At 44.5% G+C, this 7,027-nt stretch overlaps 2 long non-coding RNA genes across 2 annotated transcripts in view; one reads left to right on the forward strand and one right to left on the reverse strand.

Moving 5' to 3' along the window:
- Positions 1–3,444, forward strand: part of LOC118240633 (uncharacterized) — a 37,191-nt gene extending 33,747 nt beyond the window's left edge. Inside the window, exon 4 of the long non-coding RNA XR_004775541.2 lies at positions 695–3,444. This is a non-coding gene — a long non-coding RNA (uncharacterized LOC118240633). The remainder of the gene's footprint in view (positions 1–694) is intronic.
- Positions 3,445–3,540: 96 nt separating this feature from the next.
- On the reverse strand, positions 3,541–6,180 carry LOC145652816 (uncharacterized). The gene is made up of 2 exons (XR_014119085.1): positions 6,048–6,180; positions 3,541–5,276 (listed from the first exon to the last, which is right to left on the reverse strand). It is a non-coding gene; the product is annotated as an uncharacterized LOC145652816 (long non-coding RNA).
- Between the last annotated feature and the right edge of the window lie 847 nt (positions 6,181–7,027).

A 7,027-nucleotide genomic window follows, 5' to 3' on the forward strand; every position in this document is an offset into this window, starting at 1 on the left:
TAATTCATTTGACCTTTTGTGTTAAATTACCCCACATGATCATAAACTAACACAACATAATCCAACTAAACATCAATGAAACAAAGATGAACTGATGAACACCCGTAGAAGCCGGTGAGTTACAGTTGACCTTTTACCCTGACGTGTCTGCAGACACAACAGTCAGAGGAAGCACACTTGATCTTAGTGCCCTTTAGTGTTACATTAACATTCCCTACAACCTCACATGTGAAAGTTCATAAGAATTTGCATGACGTATGAAAAGCTATGGGCGGTTAAAGTTAGAGCCAGTTCGTAGTTACAGCTTTTGTCATGTTTCAATACACTAAACCAGATGCTGCAGGAAGAGTAGCATCATTACACTCTACATGTACCTAATAAATGACCATATCAGGTAAAACAGGAGTTTTATAGTTGTGTATTAACACTGGTAATTACACACATACTTTTACATAACATTTTTGTAATTCATCATACTAATCTAGACTAATATTACATCACAGCCTTTACACAATTAGTGACATTTGTCAAGTTTAATAATATTGCATGTTGTATGATTTATGATATTTATGGCTACTTTTCCTCTCACCTGGGAATACAGGTTTTTAACAAACATATGCTGTTTAAAGTTAAAAAGCACTTGTTTTTTAATCACACTGTTACTAATTTGTTTTTTCTTTTATCCCATTTTCAGGCACTATTCCAGTTTCTACCCACCAACTAGCCAGCTCTCCCCATCATGAGATAAATACCAGCAAGCACATCATCACTGAACAGCAGGTTCTCAGGAGACTGAGGTGTAAGAGATCAGCGGCCTGGATGGTCTCTCTCCTGCTGATCTCTGTCACTGTCCTGAACATCTTCCCACAACCTCACTGATCTCCTCTGTCAGTCCCTGACACAGTGTGCTGTGTCTGCTTGTTTCAAGGCCTCTGTCATCATACCAGTTCCCAAACAACTGAATATCTCATTGAATGACTACAGACCTGTAGTCATCAAGTGCTTTGAGAGACTGATATTACATCACCTCATAATCCTGACTGACAGTAGATGATACCCCAATATATACACTACATCCTACAACACCTGGATGCCCTTCACATCTTCACCTGTGTGCTGTTTGGAGATTTTAGCTCTGTGTTTAATCCCATCATCCCTTATGTTCTTATGTGCACACTGAGGCAGCTCAGTGTTTGCTACTGGATCCACAAAGTCCTGTCCAACAGGAAACAGTGTGTAAGGCTGGGTGTTTCAGACCCTCTCTGCCTCAGTATCAGTGCTCCACAGGCCTGTGTGTTCTCTCTTTACTCTGCTCTCATTACACAAATGACTGGACCTCTAACAATAACTCTTTTAAACTTATTACAATTGCAGATGACACCATTCTGGTCGGTCTCATCTCTAACTATGATGAGTTCAAATACTAAAAGAAATTGAAGCATCTGGTGTTCTGGTGTGGAACTACTAGTCTGGAGTTGGCATGAGACAGACACAGCACTGCAGTTATGGAGAAAGATTAAGAATATATGGACAAAGATAAAGAAATAACAGTGCTCAGCTTTCTGTGGTCCCAGTCCCATTCTGTTGGTGTGGGTGTGTATGCGTGAGTGGGTGTGTGTCTGTGGGTGGGTGTGTGAGTGAAAGAAATCTTGGCCAAACATGGCTTTATTTTTATAATGATATTGATTATTTTTGTGGACAGTAGTGAAAGTACCTCTGCTGATGTGGGTAGGAGGAGGAACATGAACATGAGATGTGACATTCAGGTTCCACTGTCACACAGGGACTTCCAGACCCAATCTGTGTGTCTCAGTGACATATTAGTTAAATATAACACACACACACACACACACACACACACACACACACACACACACACACACACACACAGCCCCCACTACACACACCCACCCCCCCACAAACATCCCCCCCTACACACCCACACACACACACCCCTCTACACACCCACACACACACGCGTCTGATGCTTGCTGCCTTCCCTTTCCATTCTCTTTTCTAGTGAGTGAGAAAAACTTCTACATGTCTACTGCTATGACTGACTGAGACTCGGCGCATCGCTCCCACAGACTGACTGAGACTGGGCGCATCCCTGCCTCAGACTGACTGAGACTGGGCGCATCCCTGCCTCAGACTGACTGAGACTGGGCGCATCCCTCCCGCAGACTGACTGAGACTCAGCGCATCCCTCCCGCAGACTGACTGAGACTCGGCGCATCCCTCCCGCAGACTGACTGACACTGGGCGCATCCCTGCCTCAGACTGACTGAGACTGGGCGCATCCCTCCCGCAGACTGACTGAGACTGGGCGCATCCCTCCCGCAGACTGACTGAGACTCGGCGCATCCCTCCCGCAGACTGACTGAGACTCGGCGCATCCCGCCCGCAGACTGACTGAGACTCGGCGCATCCCTTTGGCAGCAGTATTCACATGTCAAATGCTATCCTCTAATATACTGGAGACAGACAGGTAGATCAGTGTATACTGATACACACACACACACACACACACACACACTCACACACACACACGCAGCATTTAAATCAAAAGACCATCTGTAGCAGCAGAGAAAACTGATCTGCCTTATTTTATTGAAACCAGGAGGAGCAAACGACAGAGAGAGCCAAAGGCATGATGGGAAAGTGAGTCATTTAATGGTACTTCATGTAAGCGATGATTCAGTGAGGCAGTTTGCTGCCGTGTGCCCCTCAGTGCTGGGAGCCACAGGGTTCCACACTCAAGATGAATACAACAGCCTCTGCTTGGACACCACAGATGCCAGTGGGGTTTGTGGCCTGTTTGCTATATGATCCATCCACCCGGAGACGCGAGAGATTCTCCCGTCTCAAGACACTGGCACTGCTAACTAATCTAAATGGCATACTGTACGAAACGCTCATCATGTCATATATCATATAGCAGAGTATCGTCTCATATATCGTATCATATCATATCCAACATGAGGTGTGGTGCTTCACGAGGTGGTGTATGCACATTATAATTCAATAGCATGTATTCTAACCTTTGAACAACAGAAACCTAAACTGACTTCACGCTGAGGGCAACAAACATTCAATATGGCATTAAAGGCTCAGTACACCTAAATAATAAGAATGCTTGACCCGCTTATTGACTCTCTCTCCCTCACACACACACACACAGACCCACTTGTGTGTACAGTGCACTGTAACATCGTAACAGGACAGTTAACAGGAAATGACAGGACAGGAGAGGGTAGGTACACATAGTCTGCTTCCTAGCCATGAGCTAAGCTAACAGGAGTGGTTTAATGAAGCTTCGATTTGGCCAGTGGTAGAGGTGGGTGATATGAGCTAAAATTCATATCATGATATTTTACACTATCCAGATGATAATACATTACGATATGTGAAATAAGTATAAAATACGTTAGACTTGATCTTTTGTTAGGCATTTGCTATTATTGATGTTTATATGCATTTAAAAATAAATGACAAATCTTAACTCATAAAGCCAAAACATGAGTGAATCAATGCCAATAAAAAAATCTGCCTTTTCTTTATTGCAGAAATGGAAGTTTACACCTGAGGCAGAACTGCAAGCACAAAATGTAAATTAATATATTTCAATTAATAAATTGTTTTAAAGAAATTCAATTACTCGGGACAATTAAAGTAATCGCTGCAGTGAGTTATTGATCCTCTTGTCTCTCCATTTCGTGCTCTTCCTGTCAAATGGAGTAGTGGGAGTGAACGATGTCTTGCTGGACTGCTGCACTGGTGCTTTGGGCAGAGCACTGCTGCTAGCGGGGCTAACCGTCGCACGCATGCTTACCTCCTTGTACTCCCAGACAAGCGTGGGCTTCACGTGGTGAAACATCACTGGTGTTTCCACTATCAGGCAACGGTGTGTTAATCTAATCTTCACAGCTGGCTATGGTTGGAAAATCTGAATCCAAACCAATTCCCAGTGATGAGGGATGTTCTATATTTCTGTGGAACCAGTTCTGTGTTGAGGTCTGAGGATGGTGAGGTCTGAGGTTGAGGTCTGAGGTTGAGGTTGTTGAGGTCTGAGGTTGCGGTCTGAGATCTTGTTTAGCTTCAGTCTCAGACACATTGGTTTTCCTCCTCAAGCATTCTTTACTTGGTTCTGCAGCATGCCTCCAAAATAAAGTTTAGCAGCTGACTTAGCAAATGTGGCTAAGCTAACTTCACACACACACACACACACACACACACACACACACACATGCTTTAATGTGGTTGATTATTGAGTCGTTGCCTCCGTCGTTGCTGTGTGTGTGCATGTGTGTGTGTGTGTGTGTGTGTGCGTGTGTGTGTGCGTGTGCGTGTGCGTGTGTGTGTGCGTGTGTGTGTGCGTGTGTGTGTGCGTGTGTGTGTGTGTGCGCTTCTCTTCTGGACAACATTACCTAAAGGTTGTGAGTGTCTCATCACCCCAGGCAGCACATGCTGTGTGTAACAGACTCAAACTATTCAAAAATTAGCATGCACACACACACTCGCAGACACAAACACACACACTCACAAAGAGATAAGCAGATAAACACAGATAACACAAACTTGCATAGATGAACACACCCACAGGTAAACAAAAGTGACACTTATGTTAGTTGCCAAAAGCTCTGCTGTCTACAACAACTGTGAGTGAATATATACTTAGGTACACACACACACACACAGGCACAAACGAACAAACACACACAAACCTGGCCATTCTTAATCTCCAGATTTCAATGGGAAAAATGTTTACTATGTAAGGTATCCTTAATGTTGTTGAAAATATTCCAGACAGGAGAATAGGACTTGTAGAATATTACTGTCAGGAGTCCAAAGCTGTGTGTGTCTGCATGTGCACGTATGTGTCTGCGTGATTATTCAGTTGTGTTTAAAGCCTTCAGTGAAAACACTTGGGCAAACACACCTTGCTATCAGATCACCTAAAACAGGTGAGTCAAGAGACACACCCATGCACATGCACACACAGACAACTGCAGGTGTGATCACCTCCAGGCAGCTGGCATGCTCCAAACTATTCAACAACGAAGACGCGCATGCACGTGCACACACACACGCGCACACACGCACACGCACACGCGCACACGCACACACACGCACACGCGCACGGTCTATTTTCCCCAGGTCTCACTGGCTTGCTGGAGTCAGGATGAGAGCCTGTTGCAGTAAACATCTCTCTGCTGCATGTCTGAGTGTGCGACACTGAGCTCTCGCTCCACATTTCTCCCAAACAGAATTTCCAGCTGGAGAGACAGATTAAAAAAACAGTGAATGCAAATGCTTGGGAGAGAAAAAAGAGAAAGAAAAAGAGGACAGGAAACCGATTCTTTTCCCTCTCAGCAGTTTCGGAGGGAAAAATGTAGCACGGAGCCAAAGTTTAATGCCGTCCATCACTGTGAGCGACAGGAGAATGGCGACATTCCTAACACTCTCTGTCCGACTTCAGAACTGCGCCTAAGAGACGCTCTCAGTCCTCTGCCTCTCCAGCAGGCTTTGCAGCTGTTCTGGGATCTGTTGTGAGCAGCGTAGATAAAAACTATTCCCCTCCAGCTGTCTCCCATTACATCCTCTACCCCCGCACTGGCAGAGTGTCTACGTCTCACTCTCAGCGCTGTCTGTTAGTGTGAGGGCGTGTGCGTTTGTTTGTGTCAGAGTGTGTGTGTGTGTGTCTGAGAAAGAAAAACCAAAGACTAGAGTGATGGAAGAATGTCTGTCTTTCTTCCATCACTCTAGTCTAGATAGAGAGCGAGAGAGAGTGAGACAGACCATTTAACATCTACGTGGGTGGAAGTCTGAAGTAACAAATATAATCTATATGATAAACATGAACACAAAAGAGCAGCGAACAGAATGAGAGAGAGAGAGGGAGGGATGGAAAGAGCAAGGACAGAGAGAGAGAGAGGGAGGGATGGAAAGAGCAAGGACAGAGAGAGAGAGAGAGAGAGAAAGGGAGGGAGGGGGAGGGAGAGAGAAAGAAATTGTTTAACAACATGCTAAAGAGATCCAAAACTCACCCTCTCTCATTACTATGGTGAACACAGATCCATATTCCTTGAGTTAGTTAGTCACAGCTGACAGAATGCAATAAAAATGGAGCACTGTAGCATGCCTCACACCCACATTGTGTGTGTGTGTGTGTGTGTGTGTGTACACGTGTCTTCTGTATGTATGAAACAAAAGTTTATCCAGCCCCACTGAGCAGACAGTAGGGATTCTCCCTGTTCTTTCTGCTCCCACCACAAAACACATCCTGTAGGTCCAAAAAAACACATGCGTGTCCAGGCCCTGCCTACAAATCCTAACACAGAAGTCTGAAAGACAAACAGACACAAATAAACCTGAACAAACACCCCATGCTCGAACAAAGCTTAATGCCGAAGGCTTCCAACAGCAATCACTGCCTCCAGATTCTCTCTAACATACGCACGTGCACACACATAAATACATGCACAAGCACACAAACAGTTAAGTAAAGAATGTGTCACTCAAGTATGACCACCTGTGTCCTCTGTCTCCAACACATGGACAAACACACACACACGTGCGGTTGCAGGCACAGTCTTGCACATGTACACACACACACACACACACACACACACACACACACAGCAGGCACACACACACAAGACTAAAGGTGTGTGACTTACCAACAACCATGAGAGTGAACTCGAAACCCCTTTTGACGGACTTGCGGTACACCTGGTTGGGCAGATTGGCAAAGCCCACATATCCCTCCAGATTCCTCTGCTGGAAGACACCGGTCAGCTCATCAATCAATGATCAACTTTTAAAATGAGGCTCATAAGGTTTTATTTTGAATTTATATTGATGATATTGTTTTCACAGCGAAAGAGTATAATGTACATCTGAAGGCTGATGACACTCTTCAAGAATGTAAATTAGTCTTGAATGCACACAAAAGTATGTTTGTTATCTTCCAGATTTGCTCATACTGAATTGAAAAAACAAACAAACATATTAAATGTTTTACTTT

This window comes from Electrophorus electricus, chromosome 21 (assembly GCF_041902795.1).
Source record: "Electrophorus electricus isolate QZ-2024a chromosome 21, ASM4190279v1, whole genome shotgun sequence".
Lineage (NCBI taxonomy): Eukaryota > Metazoa > Chordata > Actinopteri > Gymnotiformes > Gymnotidae > Electrophorus > Electrophorus electricus.